The following is a 23,243-nucleotide window of genomic DNA, read 5'->3' as shown; positions in this document are numbered from 1 at the left end:
ACTGCAGTGCATCCCCAGTGGTGCCAGTGCACTCTCTGGACTCACTGCAGTGCATCCCCACTGGTGCCAGTGCACTCACTGGACTCACTGCACTACATTCCCAGTGGTGCTAGTTCACTCTCTGGACTCACTGCAGTGCATCCCCAGTGGTGCCAGTGCACTCTTTGGACTCACTGAAGTGCATTCTCAGTGGTGCCAGTCCACTCTCTGGACTCACTGCACTGCATCCCCAGTGGTGCCAGTGCGCTCTCTGGCCTCACTGAAGTGCATTCTCAGTGGTGCCAGTGCACTCTCTGGACTCACTGCAGTGCATCCCCAGTGGTGCCAGTACGCTCTCTGGACTCACTGCACTGCATCCCCAGTGGTGCTAGTGCACTCTCTGGACTTACTGCAGTGCATCCCCAGTGGTGCCAGTGCACTCTCTGGACTCACTGAAAGGCATTCTCAGTGGTGCCAGTGCACTCTCTGGACTCACTGCAGTGCATCACCAGTGGTGCCAGTGCACTCTCTGGACTCACCGCACCGCATCCCCAGTGGTGCCAGTGCACTCTCTGGAGTAACTGCAGTGCATCACCAGAGGTGCCAGTGCACTCTCTGGACTCACTGCACTGCATCCCCAGTGGTGCCAGTGCACTCTCTGGACTCACTGCACTGTATCCCCAGTGGTGCCAGAGCACTCTCTGGACTCACTGCACTGCATCCCCAGTGCTGCCTGTGCACTCTCTGGACTCACTGCACTGCATCCCCAGTGGTGCCACTGCACTCTCTGGACTCACTGCACTGCATCCCCAGTGGTGCCAGTGCACTCCCTGCACTCACTGCACTGCATCCCCAGTGGTGCCAGTGCACTCACTGGACTCACTGCACTGCATCCCCAGTGGTGCCAGTGCGATCTCTGGACTCACTGCACTGCATTCCCAGTGGTGCCAGTGCACACTCTGGACTCACTGCACTGCATCCCCAGTGGTGCCAGTGCACTCTCTGGACTCACTGCAGTGCGTCCCCAGTTTTGCCTGTGCACTCTCTGGACTCACTGCACTGCATACCCAGTGGTGCCAGTGCACTCTCTGGACTAACTGCACTGCATCCCCATTGGAGCCAGTGCACACTCTGGACTCACTGCACTGCATCCCCAGTGGTGCCAGTGCACTCTGTGGACTCACTGCAGTGCATCCCCAGTGGAGCCCGTGCACTCTCTGGACTCACTGAAGTGCATCCCCAGTGGTGCCAGTGCACTCTCTGGACTCACTGCACTGCATCCCCAGTGGTGCCAGTGCACTCTGTGGACTCACTGCAGTGCATCCCCAGTGGTGCCAGTGCACTCTCTGGACTCACTGAAGTGCATTCTCAGTGGTGCCAGTGCACTCTCTTTACTCACTGGAGTGCATCCCCAGTGGTGCCAGTACACTCACTGGACTGACTGCACTGCATCCCCAGTGGTGCTAGTGCACTCTCTGGACTCACTGCACTGCATCCACAGTGGTGCCAATGCACTCTCTGGACTCACTGCTGTGCATCCCCAGTGGTGCCAGTGCACTCTCTGGACTCACTGTACTGCATCCCCAGTGGTGCCAGTGCACTCTGTGGACTCACTGCTGTGCATCCCCATTGGTGCCAGTGCACTCTCTGGACTCACTGCACTGCATCCCCAGTGGTGCCAGTGCACTCTCTGGACTCACTGCAGTGCATCCCCAGTGGTGCAAGTGCACTCTCTGGACTCACTGCAGTGCATCCCAAGTGGTGCCAATGCACTCTCTGGACTCACTGCAGTGCATCCCCAGTGGTGCCAGTACGCTCTCTGGACTCACTGCACTGCATCCCCAGTGGTGCTAGTGCACTCTGTGGACTCACTGCAGTGCATCCCCAGTGGTGCCAGTGCACTCTCTGGACTCACTGAAAGGCATTCTCAGTGGTGCCAGTGCACTCTCTGGACTCACTGCAGTGCATCACCAGTGGTGCCAGTGCACTCTCTGGACTCACCGCACCGCATCCCCAGTGGTGCCAGTGCACTCTCTGGAGTAACTGCAGTGCATCACCAGAGGTGCCAGTGCACTCTCTGGACTCACTGCACTGCATCCCCAGTGGTGCCAGTGCACTCTCTGGACTCACTGCACTGTATCCCCAGTGGTGCCAGAGCACTCTCTGGACTCACTGCACTGCATCCCCAGTGCTGCCTGTGCACTCTCTGGACTCACTGCACTGCATCCCCAGTGGTGCCACTGCACTCTCTGGACTAACTGCACTGCATCCACAGTGGTGCCAGTGCACTCCCTGCACTCACTGCACTGCATCCCCAGTGGTGCCAGTGCACTCACTGGACTCACTGCAGTGCATTCTCTCTGGTGCCAGTGCACTCTCTGGACTCACTGCACTGCATCCCCAGTGGTGCCAGTGCACTCTCTGGACTCACTGCAGTGCATCCCCAGTGGTGCCAGTGCACTCTGTGGACTCACTGCAGTGCATCCCCAGTGGTGCCAGTGCACTCTCTGGACTCACTGAAGTGCATCCCCCGTGGTGCCAGTGCGATCTCTGGACTCACTGCACTGCATTCCCAGTGGTGCCAGTGCACACTCTGGACTCACTGCACTGCATCCCCAGTGGTGCCAGTGCACTCTCTGGACTCACTGCAGTGCGTCCCCAGTTTTGCCTGTGCACTCTCTGGACTCACTGCACTGCATACCCAGTGGTGCCAGTGCACTCTCTGGACTAACTGCACTGCATCCCCATTGGAGCCAGTGCACTCTCTGGACTCACTGCACTGCATCCCCAGTGGTGCCAGTGCACTCTGTGGACTCACTGCAGTGCATCCCCAGTGGAGCCCGTGCACTCTCTGGACTCACTGAAGTGCATCCCCAGTGGTGCCAGTGCACTCTCTGGACTCACTGCACTGCATCACCTGTGGTGCCAGTGCACTCTGTGGACTCACTGCAGTGCATCCCCAGTGGTGCCAGTGCACTCTCTGGACTCACTGAAGTGCATTCTCAGTGGTGCCAGTGCACTCTCTGGACTCACTGCAGTGCATCCCCAGTGGTGCCAGTACACTCACTGGACTGACTGCACTGCATCCCCAGTGGTGCTAGTGCACTCTCTGGACTCACTGCACTGCATCCCCAGTGGTGCCAATGCACTCTCTGGACTCACTGCTGTGCATCCCCAGTGGTGCCAGTGCACTCTCTGGACTCACTGTACTGCATCCCCAGTGGTGCCAGTGCACTCTGTGGACTCACTGCTGTGCATCCCCATTGGTGCCAGTGCACTCTCTGGACTCACTGCACTGCATCCCCAGTGGTGCCAGTGCACTCTCTGGACTCACTGCAGTGCATCCCCAGTGGTGCAAGTGCGCTCTCTGGACTCACTGCTGTGCATCCCAAGTGGTGCCAATGCACTCTCTGGACTCACTGCAGTGCATCCCCAGTGGTGCCAGTACACTCTGTGGACTCACTGCACTGCATCCCCAGTGGTGCCAGTGCAGTCTCTGCACTCACTGAAGTGCATCCCCAGTGGTGCCAGTGAACTCTCTGGACTCACTGCAGTGCATCCCCAGTGGTGCCAGTGCACTCTCTGGACTCACTGCACTGCATCCCCAGTGGTGCCAGTGCACTCTCTGGACTCACTGCACTGCATCCCCAGTGGTGCCAGTGCACTCTCTGGACTCACTGCACTGCATCCCCAGTGGTGCCAGTGCACTCTCTGGACTCACTGCACTGCATCCCCAGTGGAGCCAGTGCACTCTGTGGACTCACTGAAGTGCATCCCCATTGGTGCCAGAGCACTCTCTGGACTCACTGCAGTGCATCCCCAGTGGTGCCAGTGCACTCTCTGGACTCACTGCAGTGCATCCCCAGTGGTGCCAGTGCCCTCTGTGGACTCACTGCAGTGCATCCCAAGTGGTGCCAATGCACTCTCTGGACTCACTGCAGTGCATCCCCAGTGCTGCCTGTGCACTCTCTGGACTCACTGCAGTGCATCCCAAGTGGTGCCAATGCACTCTCTGGACTCACTGCACTGCATCCCCAGTGGTGCCAGTGCAGTCTCTGGACTCACTGAAGTACATCTCCAGTGGTGCCAGTGAACTCTCTGGACTCACTGCAGTGCATCCCAGTGGTGCCAGTGCACTCTCTGGACTCACTGCACTGCATCCCCACTGGTGCCAGTGCACTCTCTGGACTCACTGCACTGCATCTCCAATGGTGCCAGTGCACTCTCTGGACTCACTGCACTGCATACCCAGTGGTGCCAATGCACTCTCTGGACTCACTGCTGTGCATCCCCAGTGGTGCCAGTGCACTCTCTGGACTCACTGTACTGCATCACCAGTGGTGCCAGTGCACTCTCTGGACTCACTGCAGTGCGTCCCCAGTTTTGCCTGTGCACTCTCTGGACTCACTGCACTGCATACCCAGTGGTGCCAGTGCACTCTCTGGACTAACTGCACTGCATCCCCATTGGAGCCAGTGCACACTCTGGACTCACTGCACTGCATCCCCAGTGGTGCCAGTGCACTCTGTGGACTCACTGCAGTGCATCCCCAGTGGAGCCCGTGCACTCTCTGGACTCACTGAAGTGCATCCCCAGTGGTGCCAGTGCACTCTCTGGACTCACTGCACTGCATCCCCAGTGGTGCCAGTGCACTCTGTGGACTCACTGCAGTGCATCCCCAGTGGTGCCAGTGCACTCTCTGGACTCACTGAAGTGCATTCTCAGTGGTGCCAGTGCACTCTCTTTACTCACTGCAGTGCATCCCCAGTGGTGCCAGTACACTCACTGGACTGACTGCACTGCATCCCCAGTGGTGCTAGTGCACTCTCTGGACTCACTGCACTGCATCCACAGTGGTGCCAATGCACTCTCTGGACTCACTGCTGTGCATCCCCAGTGGTGCCAGTGCACTCTCTGGACTCACTGTACTGCATCCCCAGTGGTGCCAGTGCACTCTGTGGACTCACTGCTGTGCATCCCCATTGGTGCCAGTGCACTCTCTGGACTCACTGCACTGCATCCCCAGTGGTGCCAGTGCACTCTCTGGACTCACTGCAGTGCATCCCCAGTGGTGCAAGTGCACTCTCTGGACTCACTGCAGTGCATCCCAAGTGGTGCCAATGCACTCTCTGGACTCACTGCAGTGCATCCCCAGTGGTGCCAGTACGCTCTCTGGACTCACTGCACTGCATCCCCAGTGGTGCTAGTGCACTCTGTGGACTCACTGCAGTGCATCCCCAGTGGTGCCAGTGCACTCTCTGGACTCACTGAAAGGCATTCTCAGTGGTGCCAGTGCACTCTCTGGACTCACTGCAGTGCATCACCAGTGGTGCCAGTGCACTCTCTGGACTCACCGCACCGCATCCCCAGTGGTGCCAGTGCACTCTCTGGAGTAACTGCAGTGCATCACCAGAGGTGCCAGTGCACTCTCTGGACTCACTGCACTGCATCCCCAGTGGTGCCAGTGCACTCTCTGGACTCACTGCACTGTATCCCCAGTGGTGCCAGAGCACTCTCTGGACTCACTGCACTGCATCCCCAGTGCTGCCTGTGCACTCTCTGGACTCACTGCACTGCATCCCCAGTGGTGCCACTGCACTCTCTGGACTAACTGCACTGCATCCACAGTGGTGCCAGTGCACTCCCTGCACTCACTGCACTGCATCCCCAGTGGTGCCAGTGCACTCACTGGACTCACTGCAGTGCATTCTCTCTGGTGCCAGTGCACTCTCTGGACTCACTGCACTGCATCCCCAGTGGTGCCAGTGCACTCTCTGGACTCACTGCAGTGCATCCCCAGTGGTGCCAGTGCACTCTGTGGACTCACTGCAGTGCATCCCCAGTGGTGCCAGTGCACTCTCTGGACTCACTGAAGTGCATCCCCCGTGGTGCCAGTGCGATCTCTGGACTCACTGCACTGCATTCCCAGTGGTGCCAGTGCACACTCTGGACTCACTGCACTGCATCCCCAGTGGTGCCAGTGCACTCTCTGGACTCACTGCAGTGCGTCCCCAGTTTTGCCTGTGCACTCTCTGGACTCACTGCACTGCATACCCAGTGGTGCCAGTGCACTCTCTGGACTAACTGCACTGCATCCCCATTGGAGCCAGTGCACTCTCTGGACTCACTGCACTGCATCCCCAGTGGTGCCAGTGCACTCTGTGGACTCACTGCAGTGCATCCCCAGTGGAGCCCGTGCACTCTCTGGACTCACTGAAGTGCATCCCCAGTGGTGCCAGTGCACTCTCTGGACTCACTGCACTGCATCACCTGTGGTGCCAGTGCACTCTGTGGACTCACTGCAGTGCATCCCCAGTGGTGCCAGTGCACTCTCTGGACTCACTGAAGTGCATTCTCAGTGGTGCCAGTGCACTCTCTGGACTCACTGCAGTGCATCCCCAGTGGTGCCAGTACACTCACTGGACTGACTGCACTGCATCCCCAGTGGTGCTAGTGCACTCTCTGGACTCACTGCACTGCATCCCCAGTGGTGCCAATGCACTCTCTGGACTCACTGCTGTGCATCCCCAGTGGTGCCAGTGCACTCTCTGGACTCACTGTACTGCATCCCCAGTGGTGCCAGTGCACTCTGTGGACTCACTGCTGTGCATCCCCATTGGTGCCAGTGCACTCTCTGGACTCACTGCACTGCATCCCCAGTGGTGCCAGTGCACTCTCTGGACTCACTGCAGTGCATCCCCAGTGGTGCAAGTGCGCTCTCTGGACTCACTGCTGTGCATCCCAAGTGGTGCCAATGCACTCTCTGGACTCACTGCAGTGCATCCCCAGTGGTGCCAGTACACTCTGTGGACTCACTGCACTGCATCCCCAGTGGTGCCAGTGCAGTCTCTGCACTCACTGAAGTGCATCCCCAGTGGTGCCAGTGAACTCTCTGGACTCACTGCAGTGCATCCCCAGTGGTGCCAGTGCACTCTCTGGACTCACTGCACTGCATCCCCAGTGGTGCCAGTGCACTCTCTGGACTCACTGCACTGCATCCCCAGTGGTGCCAGTGCACTCTCTGGACTCACTGCACTGCATCCCCAGTGGTGCCAGTGCACTCTCTGGACTCACTGCACTGCATCCCCAGTGGAGCCAGTGCACTCTGTGGACTCACTGAAGTGCATCCCCATTGGTGCCAGAGCACTCTCTGGACTCACTGCAGTGCATCCCCAGTGGTGCCAGTGCACTCTCTGGACTCACTGCAGTGCATCCCCAGTGGTGCCAGTGCCCTCTGTGGACTCACTGCAGTGCATCCCAAGTGGTGCCAATGCACTCTCTGGACTCACTGCAGTGCATCCCCAGTGCTGCCTGTGCACTCTCTGGACTCACTGCAGTGCATCCCAAGTGGTGCCAATGCACTCTCTGGACTCACTGCACTGCATCCCCAGTGGTGCCAGTGCAGTCTCTGGACTCACTGAAGTACATCTCCAGTGGTGCCAGTGAACTCTCTGGACTCACTGCAGTGCATCCCAGTGGTGCCAGTGCACTCTCTGGACTCACTGCACTGCATCCCCACTGGTGCCAGTGCACTCTCTGGACTCACTGCACTGCATCTCCAATGGTGCCAGTGCACTCTCTGGACTCACTGCACTGCATACCCAGTGGTGCCAATGCACTCTCTGGACTCACTGCTGTGCATCCCCAGTGGTGCCAGTGCACTCTCTGGACTCACTGTACTGCATCACCAGTGGTGCCAGTGCACTCTCTGGACTCACTGCACTGCATCCCCAGTGGTGCCAGTGCACTCTGTGGACTCACTGCAGTGCATCCCCATTGGTGCCAGTGCACTCTCTGGACTCACTGCACTGGATCCCCAGTGGTGTCAGTGCACTCTCTGGACTCACTGCACTGCATCCCCAGTGGTGCAAGTGCACTCTCTGGACTCACTGCAGTGCATCCCAAGTGGTGCCAATGCACTCTCTGGACTCACTGCAGTGCATCCCCAGTGGTGCCAGTACACTCTCTGGACTCACTGCACTGCATCCCCAGTGGTGCCAGTGCAGTCTCTGCACTCACTGAAGTGCATCTCCAGTGGTGCCAGTGAACTCTCTGGACTCACTGCAGTGCATCCCCAGTGGTGCCAGTGCACTCTCTGGACTCACTGCACTGCATCCCCAGTGGTGCCAGTGCACTCTCTGGACTCACTGCACTGCATCCCCAGTGGTGCCAGTGCACTCTCTGGACTCACTGCACTGCATCTCCAATGGTGCCAGTGCACTCTCTGGACTCACTGCACTGCATCCCCAGTGGTGTCAGTGCACTCTCTGGACTCACTGCACTGCATCCCCAGTGGTGCAAGTGCACTCTCTGGACTCACTGCAGTGCATCCCCAGTGGTGCCAATGCACTCTCTGGACTCACTGCACTGCATCTCCAACGGTGCCAGTGCACTCTCTGGACTCACTGCACTGCATCCCCAGTGGTGCCAGTGCACTCTCTGGACTCACTGCACTGCATCCCCAGTGTTGCCAGTGCACTCTCTGGACTCACTGCACTGCATCCCCAGTGGAGCCCGTGCACTCTCTGGACTCACTGCACTGCATCCCCAGTGGTGCCAGTGCACTCTCTGGAGTGACTGCAGTGCATCCCCAGTGGTGCCAGTGCACTCTCTGGAGTGACTGCAGTGCATCCCCAGTGGTGCCAGTGCACTCTCTGGACTCGCGTCACTGCATCCCCAGTGGTGCCAGTGCACTCTCTGGACTCGCGTCACTGCATACCCAGTGGTGCCAGTGCACTCTCTGGACTCACTGAAGTGCATCCCCAGTGGTGCCAGTGCACTCTCTGGACTCACTGCAGTGCATTCCCGGTGGTGCCAGTGCACTCTCTGGACTCACTGCAGTGCATCCCCAGTGGTGCTAGTGCACTCTGGACTCACTGCAGTGCATCCCCAGTGGTGCCAGTGCACTCTCTGGACTCACTGCACTGCATCCCCAGTGGTGCCAGTGCACTCTCTGGACTCACTGCACTGCATCCCCAGTGGTGCCAGTGCACTCTCTGGACTCACTGGAGTGCATCACCTGTGGTGCCAGTGCACTCTCTGGACTCACTGCAGTGCATCCCCAGTGGTGCCAGTGCACTCTCTGGACTCACTGTACTGCATCATCAGTGGTGCCAGTGCACTCTCTGGACTCACTGAAGTGCATCCCCAGTGGTGCCAGTGCATTCTCTGGACTCACTGCAGTGCATTCCCGGTGGTGCCAGTGCACTCTCTGGACTCACTGCAGTGCATCCCCAGTGGTGCTAGTGCACTCTGGACTCACTGCAGTGCATCCCCAGTGGTGCCAGTGCACTCTCTGGACTCACTGCACTGCATCCCCAGTGGTGCCAGTGCACTCTCTGGACTCACTGTACTGCATCCCCAGTGGTGCCAGTGCACTCTCTGGACTCAGTGCACTGCATCCCCAGTGGTGCAAGTGCACTCTCTGGACTCACTGCACTGCATCCCCAGTGGTGCCAGTGCACTCTCTGGACTCACTGCACTGCATCCCCAGTGGTGCCAGTGCACTCTCTGGACTCACTGCACCGCATCCCCAGTGGTGCCAGTGCACTCTCTGGAGTGACTGCAGTGCATCCCCAGTGGTGCCAGTGCACTCTCTGGACTCGCGTCAATGCATCCCCAGTGGTGCTAATGCACTCTCTGGACTCACTGCACTGCATCCCAAGTGGTGCCAGTACACTCTCTGGACTCACTGCACTGCATCCCCAGTGGTGCCAGTGCAGTCTCTGCACTCACTGAAGTGCATCTCCAGTGGTGCCAGTGAACTCTCTGGACTCACTGCAGTGCATCCCCAGTGGTGCCAGTGCACTCTCTGGACTCACTGCACTGCATCCCCAGTGGTGCCAGTGCACTCTCTGGACTCACTGCACTGCATCCCCAGTGGTGCCAGTGCACTCTCTGGACTCACTGCACTGCATCTCCAATGGTGCCAGTGCACTCTCTGGACTCACTGCACTGCATCCCCAGTGGTGCCAGTGCACTCTCTGGACTCACTGCACTGCATCCCCAGTGTTGCCAGTGCACTCTCTGGACTCACTGCACTGCATCCCCAGTGGAGCCCGTGCACTCTCTGGACTCACTGCACTGCATCCCCAGTGGTGCCAGTGCACTCTCTGGAGTGACTGCAGTGCATCCCCAGTGGTGCCAGTGCACTCTCTGGAGTGACTGCAGTGCATCCCCAGTGGTGCCAGTGCACTCTCTGGACTCGCGTCACTGCATCCCCAGTGGTGCCAGTGCACTCTCTGGACTCGCGTCACTGCATACCCAGTGGTGCCAGTGCACTCTCTGGACTCACTGAAGTGCATCCCCAGTGGTGCCAGTGCACTCTCTGGACTCACTGCAGTGCATTCCCGGTGGTGCCAGTGCACTCTCTGGACTCACTGCAGTGCATCCCCAGTGGTGCTAGTGCACTCTGGACTCACTGCAGTGCATCCCCAGTGGTGCCAGTGCACTCTCTGGACTCACTGCACTGCATCCCCAGTGGTGCCAGTGCACTCTCTGGACTCACTGCACTGCATCCCCAGTGGTGCCAGTGCACTCTCTGGACTCACTGGAGTGCATCACCTGTGGTGCCAGTGCACTCTCTGGACTCACTGCACTGCATCCCCAGTGGTGCCAGTGCACTCTCTGGACTCACTGCACTGCATCACCTGTGGTGCCAGTGCACTCTCTGGACTCACTGAAGTGCATCCCCAGTGGTGCCAGTGCACTCTCTGGACTCACTGCAGTGCATTCCCGGTGGTGCCAGTGCACTCTCTGGACTCACTGAAGTGCATCCCCAGTGGTGCTAGTGCACTCTGGACTCACTGCAGTGCATCCCCAGTGGTGCCAGTGCACTCTCTGGACTCACTGCACTGCATCCCCAGTGGTGCCAGTGCACTCTCTGGACTCACTGTACTGCATCCCCAGTGGTGCCAGTGCACTCTCTGGACTCAGTGCACTGCATCCCCAGTGGTGCAAGTGCACTCTCTGGACTCACTGCACTGCATCCCCAGTGCTGCCAGTGCACTCTCTGGACTCACTGCACTGCATCCCCAGTGGTGCCAGAGCACTCTCTGGACTCACTGCACCGCATCCCCAGTGGTGCCAGTGCACTCTCTGGAGTGACTGCAGTGCATCCCCAGTGGTGCCAGTGCACTCTCTGGACTCGCGTCAATGCATCCCCAGTGGTGCTAATGCACTCTCTGGACTCACTGCACTGCATCCCAAGTGGTGCCAGTGCACTCTCTGGACTCACTGCAGTGCATCCCCAGTGCTGCCAGTGCTCTCTCTGGACTCACTGCACTGCATCCACATTGGTGCCAGTGCACTCTCTGGACTCACTGCAGTGCATCACCAGTGGTGCCAGTGCACTCTCTGGACACACTGAAGTGCATCCCCAGTGGTGCCAGTGCACTCTCTGGACTCACTGCACTACTCCAGCCGCGGCAGCCGCTCCAAACGCGGCAGGCGCTCCAACCGCGGCAACCGCTCCAGCCGTGGCAGCCGCTCCACTCGGTAGCGGCTGGAGCGGCTGCCGCGGCTAGAGCGGCTGGAGCGGCTGCCCCGGCTGGAGCTCCTGCCGCGTTTGGAGCGGTTACCGCGGCTGGGGCGGCTGCCGCGGCTGGAGCGGCTGCCGCGGCTGGAGGGGCTAACGCGGCTGGAGAGGCTGACGCGGTTGGAGCGGAAAACGAGGCTGGAGCGCCACTCTCTGGACTCACTGCACTGCATCACCTGTGGTGCCAGTGCACTCTCTGGACTCATTGCACTGCATCACCAGTGGTGCCAGTGCACTCACTGGACTCACTGCAGTGCATCCCCAGTGGTGCCAGTGCACTCTCTGGACTCACTGCACTGCATCCCCAGTGGCGCTAGTGCACTCTCTGGACTCACTGCAGTGCATCCCCAGTGGTGCCAGTGCACTCTCTGGACACACTGAAGTGCATTTTCAGTGGTGCCAGTGCACTCTCTGGACTCACTGCACTGCATCCCCAGTGGTGCCAGTGCACTCTCTGGACTCACTGCACTGAAGCTCCATTGGTGCCAGTGCACTCTCTGGACTCACTGCAGTGCATCCCCAGGGGTGCCAGTGCACTCTCTGGACTCACTGCACTGCATCCCCAGTGGTGCCATTGCACTCTGTGGACTCACTGCAGTGCATCCCCAGTGGTGCAAGTGCGCTCTCTGGACTCACTGCAGTGCATCCCCCGTGGTGCAAGTGCACTCTCTGGACTCACTGGAGTGCATCACCTGTGGTGCCAGTGCACTCTCTGGACTCACTGCACTGCATCCCCAGTGGTGCCAGTGCACTCTCTGGACTCACTGCACTGCATCCCCAGTGGTGCCAGTGCACTCTCTGGACTCACTGCAGTGCGTCCCCAGTTTTGCCTGTGCACTCTCTGGACTCACTGCACTGCATACCCAGTGGTGCCAGTGCACTCTCTGGACTAACTGCACTGCATCCCCATTGGAGCCAGTGCACTCTCTGGACTCACTGCACTGCATCCCCAGTGGTGCCAGTGCACTCTGTGGACTCACTGCAGTGCATCCCCAGTGGAGCCCGTGCACTCTCTGGACTCACTGAAGTGCATCCCCAGTGGTGCCAGTGCACTCTCTGGACTCACTGCACTGCATCACCTGTGGTGCCAGTGCACTCTGTGGACTCACTGCAGTGCATCCCCAGTGGTGCCAGTGCACTCTCTGGACTCACTGAAGTGCATTCTCAGTGGTGCCAGTGCACTCTCTGGACTCACTGCAGTGCATCCCCAGTGGTGCCAGTACACTCACTGGACTGACTGCACTGCATCCCCAGTGGTGCTAGTGCACTCTCTGGACTCACTGCACTGCATCCCCAGTGGTGCCAATGCACTCTCTGGACTCACTGCTGTGCATCCCCAGTGGTGCCAGTGCACTCTCTGGACTCACTGTACTGCATCCCCAGTGGTGCCAGTGCACTCTGTGGACTCACTGCTGTGCATCCCCATTGGTGCCAGTGCACTCTCTGGACTCACTGCACTGCATCCCCAGTGGTGCCAGTGCACTCTCTGGACTCACTGCAGTGCATCCCCAGTGGTGCAAGTGCGCTCTCTGGACTCACTGCTGTGCATCCCAAGTGGTGCCAATGCACTCTCTGGACTCACTGCAGTGCATCCCCAGTGGTGCCAGTACACTCTGTGGACTCACTGCACTGCATCCCCAGTGGTGCCAGTGCAGTCTCTGCACTCACTGAAGTGCATCCCCAGTGGTGCCAGTGAACTCTCTGGACTCACTGCAGTGCATCCCCAGTGGTGCCAGTGCACTCTCTGGACTCACTGCACTGCATCCCCAGTGGTGCCAGTGCACTCTCTGGACTCACTGCACTGCATCCCCAGTGGTGCCAGTGCACTCTCTGGACTCACTGCACTGCATCCCCAGTGGTGCCAGTGCACTCTCTGGACTCACTGCACTGCATCCCCAGTGGAGCCAGTGCACTCTGTGGACTCACTGAAGTGCATCCCCATTGGTGCCAGAGCACTCTCTGGACTCACTGCAGTGCATCCCCAGTGGTGCCAGTGCACTCTCTGGACTCACTGCAGTGCATCCCCAGTGGTGCCAGTGCCCTCTGTGGACTCACTGCAGTGCATCCCAAGTGGTGCCAATGCACTCTCTGGACTCACTGCAGTGCATCCCCAGTGCTGCCTGTGCACTCTCTGGACTCACTGCAGTGCATCCCAAGTGGTGCCAATGCACTCTCTGGACTCACTGCACTGCATCCCCAGTGGTGCCAGTGCAGTCTCTGGACTCACTGAAGTACATCTCCAGTGGTGCCAGTGAACTCTCTGGACTCACTGCAGTGCATCCCAGTGGTGCCAGTGCACTCTCTGGACTCACTGCACTGCATCCCCACTGGTGCCAGTGCACTCTCTGGACTCACTGCACTGCATCTCCAATGGTGCCAGTGCACTCTCTGGACTCACTGCACTGCATACCCAGTGGTGCCAATGCACTCTCTGGACTCACTGCTGTGCATCCCCAGTGGTGCCAGTGCACTCTCTGGACTCACTGTACTGCATCACCAGTGGTGCCAGTGCACTCTCTGGACTCACTGCACTGCATCCCCAGTGGTGCCAGTGCACTCTGTGGACTCACTGCAGTGCATCCCCATTGGTGCCAGTGCACTCTCTGGACTCACTGCACTGGATCCCCAGTGGTGTCAGTGCACTCTCTGGACTCACTGCACTGCATCCCCAGTGGTGCAAGTGCACTCTCTGGACTCACTGCAGTGCATCCCAAGTGGTGCCAATGCACTCTCTGGACTCACTGCAGTGCATCCCCAGTGGTGCCAGTACACTCTCTGGACTCACTGCACTGCATCCCCAGTGGTGCCAGTGCAGTCTCTGCACTCACTGAAGTGCATCTCCAGTGGTGCCAGTGAACTCTCTGGACTCACTGCAGTGCATCCCCAGTGGTGCCAGTGCACTCTCTGGACTCACTGCACTGCATCCCCAGTGGTGCCAGTGCACTCTCTGGACTCACTGCACTGCATCCCCAGTGGTGCCAGTGCACTCTCTGGACTCACTGCACTGCATCTCCAATGGTGCCAGTGCACTCTCTGGACTCACTGCACTGCATCCCCAGTGGTGTCAGTGCACTCTCTGGACTCACTGCACTGCATCCCCAGTGGTGCAAGTGCACTCTCTGGACTCACTGCAGTGCATCCCCAGTGGTGCCAATGCACTCTCTGGACTCACTGCACTGCATCTCCAACGGTGCCAGTGCACTCTCTGGACTCACTGCACTGCATCCCCAGTGGTGCCAGTGCACTCTCTGGACTCACTGCACTGCATCCCCAGTGTTGCCAGTGCACTCTCTGGACTCACTGCACTGCATCCCCAGTGGAGCCCGTGCACTCTCTGGACTCACTGCACTGCATCCCCAGTGGTGCCAGTGCACTCTCTGGAGTGACTGCAGTGCATCCCCAGTGGTGCCAGTGCACTCTCTGGAGTGACTGCAGTGCATCCCCAGTGGTGCCAGTGCACTCTCTGGACTCGCGTCACTGCATCCCCAGTGGTGCCAGTGCACTCTCTGGACTCGCGTCACTGCATACCCAGTGGTGCCAGTGCACTCTCTGGACTCACTGAAGTGCATCCCCAGTGGTGCCAGTGCACTCTCTGGACTCACTGCAGTGCATTCCCGGTGGTGCCAGTGCACTCTCTGGACTCACTGCAGTGCATCCCCAGTGGTGCTAGTGCACTCTGGACTCACTGCAGTGCATCCCCAGTGGTGCCAGTGCACTCTCTGGACTCACTGCACTGCATCCCCAGTGGTGCCAGTGCACTCTCTGGACTCACTGCACTGCATCCCCAGTGGTGCCAGTGCACTCTCTGGACTCACTGGAGTGCATCACCTGTGGTGCCAGTGCACTCTCTGGACTCACTGCAGTGCATCCCCAGTGGTGCCAGTGCACTCTCTGGACTCACTGTACTGCATCATCAGTGGTGCCAGTGCACTCTCTGGACTCACTGAAGTGCATCCCCAGTGGTGCCAGTGCATTCTCTGGACTCACTGCAGTGCATTCCCGGTGGTGCCAGTGCACTCTCTGGACTCACTGCAGTGCATCCCCAGTGGTGCTAGTGCACTCTGGACTCACTGCAGTGCATCCCCAGTGGTGCCAGTGCACTCTCTGGACTCACTGCACTGCATCCCCAGTGGTGCCAGTGCACTCTCTGGACTCACTGTACTGCATCCCCAGTGGTGCCAGTGCACTCTCTGGACTCAGTGCACTGCATCCCCAGTGGTGCAAGTGCACTCTCTGGACTCACTGCACTGCATCCCCAGTGGTGCCAGTGCACTCTCTGGACTCACTGCACTGCATCCCCAGTGGTGCCAGTGCACTCTCTGGACTCACTGCACCGCATCCCCAGTGGTGCCAGTGCACTCTCTGGAGTGACTGCAGTGCATCCCCAGTGGTGCCAGTGCACTCTCTGGACTCGCGTCAATGCATCCCCAGTGGTGCTAATGCACTCTCTGGACTCACTGCACTGCATCCCAAGTGGTGCCAGTACACTCTCTGGACTCACTGCACTGCATCCCCAGTGGTGCCAGTGCAGTCTCTGCACTCACTGAAGTGCATCTCCAGTGGTGCCAGTGAACTCTCTGGACTCACTGCAGTGCATCCCCAGTGGTGCCAGTGCACTCTCTGGACTCACTGCACTGCATCCCCAGTGGTGCCAGTGCACTCTCTGGACTCACTGCACTGCATCCCCAGTGGTGCCAGTGCACTCTCTGGACTCACTGCACTGCATCTCCAATGGTGCCAGTGCACTCTCTGGACTCACTGCACTGCATCCCCAGTGGTGCCAGTGCACTCTCTGGACTCACTGCACTGCATCCCCAGTGTTGCCAGTGCACTCTCTGGACTCACTGCACTGCATCCCCAGTGGAGCCCGTGCACTCTCTGGACTCACTGCACTGCATCCCCAGTGGTGCCAGTGCACTCTCTGGAGTGACTGCAGTGCATCCCCAGTGGTGCCAGTGCACTCTCTGGAGTGACTGCAGTGCATCCCCAGTGGTGCCAGTGCACTCTCTGGACTCGCGTCACTGCATCCCCAGTGGTGCCAGTGCACTCTCTGGACTCGCGTCACTGCATACCCAGTGGTGCCAGTGCACTCTCTGGACTCACTGAAGTGCATCCCCAGTGGTGCCAGTGCACTCTCTGGACTCACTGCAGTGCATTCCCGGTGGTGCCAGTGCACTCTCTGGACTCACTGCACTGCATCCCCAGTGGTGCTAGTGCACTCTGGACTCACTGCAGTGCATCCCCAGTGGTGCCAGTGCACTCTCTGGACTCACTGCACTGCATCCCCAGTGGTGCCAGTGCACTCTCTGGACTCACTGCACTGCATCCCCAGTGGTGCCAGTGCACTCTCTGGACTCACTGGAGTGCATCACCTGTGGTGCCAGTGCACTCTCTGGACTCACTGCACTGCATCCCCAGTGGTGCCAGTGCACTCTCTGGACTCACTGCACTGCATCACCTGTGGTGCCAGTGCACTCTCTGGACTCACTGAAGTGCATCCCCAGTGGTGCCAGTGCACTCTCTGGACTCACTGCAGTGCATTCCCGGTGGTGCCAGTGCACTCTCTGGACTCACTGAAGTGCATCCCCAGTGGTGCTAGTGCACTCTGGACTCACTGCAGTGCATCCCCAGTGGTGCCAGTGCACTCTCTGGACTCACTGCACTGCATCCCCAGTGGTGCCAGTGCACTCTCTGGACTCACTGTACTGCATCCCCAGTGGTGCCAGTGCACTCTCTGGACTCAGTGCACTGCATCCCCAGTGGTGCAAGTGCACTCTCTGGACTCACTGCACTGCATCCCCAGTGCTGCCAGTGCACTCTCTGGACTCACTGCACTGCATCCCCAGTGGTGCCAGAGCACTCTCTGGACTCACTGCACCGCATCCCCAGTGGTGCCAGTGCACTCTCTGGAGTGACTGCAGTGCATCCCCAGTGGTGCCAGTGCACTCTCTGGACTCGCGTCAATGCATCCCCAGTGGTGCTAATGCACTCTCTGGACTCACTGCACTGCATCCCAAGTGGTGCCAGTGCACTCTCTGGACTCACTGCAGTGCATCCCCAGTGCTGCCAGTGCACTCTCTGGACTCACTGCAGTGCATCACCAGTGGTGCCAGTGCACTCTCTGGACACACTGAAGTGCATCCCCAGTGGTGCCAGTGCACTCTCTGGACTCACTGCACTACTCCAGCCGCGGCAGCCGCTCCAAACGCGGCAGGCGCTCCAACCGCGGCAACCGCTCCAGCCGTGGCAGCCGCTCCACTCGGTAGCGGCTGGAGCGGCTGCCGCGGCTAGAGCGGCTGGAGCGGCTGCCCCGGCTGGAGCTCCTGCCGCGTTTGGAGCGGTTACCGCGGCTGGGGCGGCTGCCGCGGCTGGAGCGGCTGCCGCGGCTGGAGGGGCTAACGCGGCTGGAGAGGCTGACGCGGTTGGAGCGGAAAACGAGGCTGGAGCGCCACTCTCTGGACTCACTGCACTGCATCACCTGTGGTGCCAGTGCACTCTCTGGACTCATTGCACTGCATCACCAGTGGTGCCAGTGCACTCACTGGACTCACTGCAGTGCATCCCCAGTGGTGCCAGTGCACTCTCTGGACTCACTGCACTGCATCCCCAGTGGCGCTAGTGCACTCTCTGGACTCACTGCAGTGCATCCCCAGTGGTGCCAGTGCACTCTCTGGACACACTGAAGTGCATTTTCAGTGGTGCCAGTGCACTCTCTGGACTCACTGCACTGCATCCCCAGTGGTGCCAGTGCACTCTCTGGACTCACTGCACTGAAGCTCCATTGGTGCCAGTGCACTCTCTGGACTCACTGCAGTGCATCCCCAGGGGTGCCAGTGCACTCTCTGGACTCACTGCACTGCATCCCCAGTGGTGCCATTGCACTCTGTGGACTCACTGCAGTGCATCCCCAGTGGTGCAAGTGCGCTCTCTGGACTCACTGCAGTGCATCCCCCGTGGTGCAAGTGCACTCTCTGGACTCACTGGAGTGCATCACCTGTGGTGCCAGTGCACTCTCTGGACTCACTGCACTGCATCCCCAGTGGTGCCAGTGCACTCTCTGGACTCACTGCACTGCATCCCCAGTGGTGCCAGTGCACTCACTGGACTCACTGCACTGCATCCCCACTGGTGCCAGTGCACTCTCTGGGCTCACTGCAGGGCATCCCCAGTGGTGCCAGTGCACTCTCTGGACTCACTGCACTGCATCCCCAGTGGTGCCAGTGCTATCCCTGGACTCACTGCACTGCATCCCCAGTGGTGCCAATGCACTCTCTGGACTCACTGCAGGGCATCCCCAGTGGTGCCAGTGCACTCTCTGGACTCACTGCACTGCATCCCCAGTGGTGACAGTGAAGTCTTTGGACTCACTGCACTCCATCCCCACTCGTGCCTTTGCACTCCCTGGACTCACTGCACTGCTCCAGCCGCGGCAGCCGCTCCAGCCGCGGTAGCCCTCCAGCCGTGGCAGCCGCTCCACTCGGTAGCGGCTGGAGCGGCTGCCGCGGCTGGAGCGGCTGCCGCGGTTGGAGCGGCTGCCGCGGCTGGAGCGGCTGGAGCGGATGCCGCGGCTGGAGCGGCTGGAGCGGCTGCCGCGGCTGGAGCGGCTGGAGCAGTGCAGTGAGTCCAGGGAGTGCAAAGGCACGAGTGGGGATGGAGTGCAGTGAGTCCAAAGACTTCACTGTCACCACTGAGAATGCAGTGCAGTGAGTCCAGAGAGTGCCGTTCCAGCCTCGGTATCCGCTCCAGCCGAGTCAACCCCGCGGTAGGCCCTCCAGCCGCGGCAGACGCTCCAGCCGCGGCAGCCGCTCCAGCCCCTCCAGCCGCGCCAGCCTCTCCATCCGCGGCAGCCGCTCCAGCCGCGGCAGCCGCTCCAGCCGCTCCAACCGCGGCAGCCGCTCCAGCCGCTACCGAGTGGAGCGGCTGCCACGGCTGGAGGGCTACCGCGGCTGGAGCGGCTGCCGCGGCTGGAGCAGTGCAGTGAGTCCAGGGAGTGCAAAGGCACCAGTGGGGATGGAGTGCAGTGAGTCCAAAGACTTCACTGTCACCACTGGGAATGCAGTGCAGTGAGTCCAGGGAGTGCACTTGCACCACTGGGGATGCAGTGCAGTGACTCCAGTGAGTGCACTGACACCACTGGGGATGCACTTCAGTCAGTCCAGTGAGTGTACTGGCACCACTGGGGATGCACTGCAGTGAGTCCAGAGAGTGCACTGGCTCCACTGAGATTGCACTTCAGTGAGTCCAGAGAGTGCACTGGCACCAATGGGGATGCAGTGCAGTGAGTCAAGAGAGTGCACTGGCAGGACTGGGGATGCAGTGCAGTGAGTCAAGAGAGTGCACTGGCACCACTGGGGATGCCCTGCAGTGAGTCCAGAGAGCGCACTGGCACCACTGGGGATGCAGTGCAGTGAGTCCAGAGAGTGCACTGGCACCACTGGGGATGCACTGCAGTGAGTCCAGAGAGTGCCCCGGCAACACTGGGAATGCACTACAGTGACTGCAGAGAGTGCACTGACACCACTGCGGATGCAGTGCCGCGAGTCCAGAGAGTGCACTGGCACCACTGGGGATGCACTGCAGTGAGTCCAGAGAGTGCTTTGGCACCACTGGGGATGCACTGCAGTTAGTCCAGAGAGTGCACTGGCACCACTGTGGATGCAGTGCCGTGAGTCCAGAGAGTGCACTGGCACCACTGGGGATACGGTGCCGGGAGTCCAGAGAGTGCACTGACACCACTGGGGATGCGGTGCAGTGAGTCCAGAGAGTGCACTGGCTCCATTGGGGATGCAGTGCAGTGAGTCCAGAGAGCGCACTGGCACCAGTGGGAATGCGGTGCAGTGAGTCCAGAGAGTGCAATGGCACCACTGGGGATGCACTGCAGTGAGTCCAGAGTGCACTAGCACCACTGGGGATGCAGTGCAGTGAGTCCAGAGAGTGCACTGGCACCACTGAGAATGCATTTCAGTGAGTCCAGAGAGTGCCGTTCCAGCCTCGGCATCCGCTCCAGCCGAGTCAAGCCCGCGGTAGCCCCTCAAGCCGCGGCAGACGCTCCAGCCGCGGCAGCCGCTCCAGCCGCTCCAGCCGCGGCAGCCGCTCCAGCCCCTCCAGCCGCGCCAGCCTCTCCATCCGCGGCAGCCGCTCCAGCCGCGGCAGCCGCTCCAGCCGCTCCAACCGCGGCAGCCGCTCCAGCCGCTACCGAGTGGAGCGGCTGCCACGGCTGGAGGGCTACCGCGGCTGGAGCGGCTGCCGCGGCTGGAGCAGTGCAGTGAGTCCAGGGAGTGCAAAGGCACCAGTGGGGATGGAGTGCAGTGAGTCCAAAGACTTCACTGTCACCAATGGGAATGCACTTCAGTCAGTCCAGTGAGTGTACTGGCACCACTGGGGATGCACAGCAGTGAGTCCAGAGAGTGCATTGGCACCACTGGGGATGCAGTGCAGTGAGTCCAGAGAGTGCACTGGCACCATTGGAGATGCAGTGCAGTGAGTCCAGAGAGTGCACTGGCACCACTGGGGATGCAGTGCAGTGAGTCCAGAGAGTGCACTGGCACCAGTGGGGATGCAGTGCAGTGAGTCCAGAGAGTGCACTGGCACCACTGGGATGCACTGCAGTGAGTCCAGAGAGTTCACTGGCACCACTGGAGATGCACTTCAGTGAGTGCAGAGACTGCACTGGCACCACTGGGGATGCACTGCAGTGACTCGAAAGAGTGCACTGGCACCACTGGGGATGCAGTGCAGTGAGTCCAGAGAGTGCACTGGCACCACTGGGGATGCACTGCAGTGAGTCCAGAGAGTGCACTGTCACTACTGGGGATGCACTGCAGTGAGTCCAGAGAGTGCACTGGCACCACTGAGAATGCACTTCAGTGAGTCCAGAGAGTGCACTGGCACCAGTGGGGATGCAGTGCAGTGAGTCCAGAGAGTGCACTGGCAACACTGGGGATGCAGTGCAGTGAGTCCAGAGAGTGCACTGGCACCACAGGTGATGCACTCCAGTGAGTCCAGAGAGTGCACTGGCACCACTGGGGATGAACTGCAGTGACTCGAAAGAGTGCACTGGCACCACTGGGGAAGCAGTGCAGTGAGTCCAGAGAGTGCACTGGCACCACTGGGGATGCACTGCAGTGAGTCCAGAGAGTGCACTGGCACTACTGGGGATGCAGTGCAGTGAGTCCAGAGAGTGCACTGGCACCACTGAGAATGCACTTCAGTGAGTCCAGAGAGTGCACTGGCACCACTGGGGATGCACTGCAGTGAGTCCAGAGATTGCACTGGCACCACTGGGGATGCAGTACAGTGAGTCCACACAGTGCACTAGCACCACTGGGGATGCAGTGCAGTGAGTCCAGAGAGTGCACTGGCAGCACTGGGGATGCAGTGCAGTGAGTCCAGAGAGTGCACTGGCACCACTGGTGATGGACTGCTGTGAGTCCAGAGAGTGCTCTTGCACCACAGGGGATGCAGTGCAGTGACTCAAGAGAGTGCACTGGCAGCACTGGGGATGCAGTGCAGTGAGTCCAGAGAGTGCACTGGCACCACTGGGGATGCAGTGCAGTGAGTCCAGAGAGTGCAATGGCACCACTGCGGATGCACTGCAGTGAGTCCAGAGAGTGCACTGGCTCCACTGGGGATGCACTGCAGTGAGTCCAGAGAGTGCACTGGCACCCTGGGGATGCACTGCAGTGAGTCCAGAGAGTGTACTGGCACCACTGGGGATGCACTGCAGTGAGTCCAGAGAGTGCACTGGCACCACTGGGGATGCACTGCAGTGAGTCCAGAGAGTGCACTGGCACCACTGGGGATGCACTGCAGTGAGTCCACAGAGTGCACTAGCACTACTGGGGATGCAGTGCAGTGAGTCCAGAGAGTGCACTGGCAGCACTGGGGATGCAGTGCAGTGAGTCCAGAGAGTGCACTGGCACCACTGGGGATGCAGTGCAGTGAATCCAGAGAGTGCACTGTCACCGTTGGGGATGCACTGCAGTGTCTGCAGAGAGTGCCCTGGCACCACTAGGGATGCAGTGCAGTGAGTCCAGAGAGTGCACTGGCACCACTGGGGATGCAGTGCATTGAGTCCAGAGAGTGCACTGGCACCACAGGTGATGCACTGCTGTGAGTCCAGAGAGTGCTCTTGCACCACAGGGGATGCAGTGCAGTGACTCAAGAGAGTGCACTGGCAGCACTGGGGATGCAGTGCAGTGAGTCCAGAGAGTGCACTGGCACCACTGGGGATGCAGTGCAGTGAGTCCAGAGAGTGCAATGGCACCACTGCGGATGCACTGCAGTGAGTCCAGAGAGTGCACTGGCTCCACTGGGGATGCACTGCAGTGAGTCCAGAGAGTGCACTGGCACCACTGGGGATGCAGTGCAGTGAGTCCAGAGAGTGTACTGGCACCACTGGGGATGCACTGCAGTGAGTCCAGAGAGTGCACTGGCACCACTGGGGATGCACTGCAGTGAGTCCAGAGAGTGCACTGGCACCACTGGGGATGCACTGCAGTGAGTCCAGAGAGTGCACTAGCACTACTGGGGATGCAGTGCAGTGAGTCCAGAGAGTGCACTGGCAGCACTGGGGATGCAGTGCAGTTACTCCAGAGACTGCACTGGCACCACTGGGGATGCAGTGCAGTGAGTCCAGAGAGTGCACTGGCACCACTGGGGATGCAGTGCAGTGAGACCAGAGAGTGCACTGGCACCACTGGGGATGCACTGCAGTGAGCCCAGAGAG

This window comes from Anser brachyrhynchus (genome assembly GCF_964034855.1).
Source record: "Anser brachyrhynchus genome assembly, contig: SCAFFOLD_116, whole genome shotgun sequence".
Lineage (NCBI taxonomy): Eukaryota > Metazoa > Chordata > Aves > Anseriformes > Anatidae > Anser > Anser brachyrhynchus.
The sequence above is the reverse complement of the archived record's forward strand: the minus strand, read 5'-3'. Positions refer to the sequence as shown.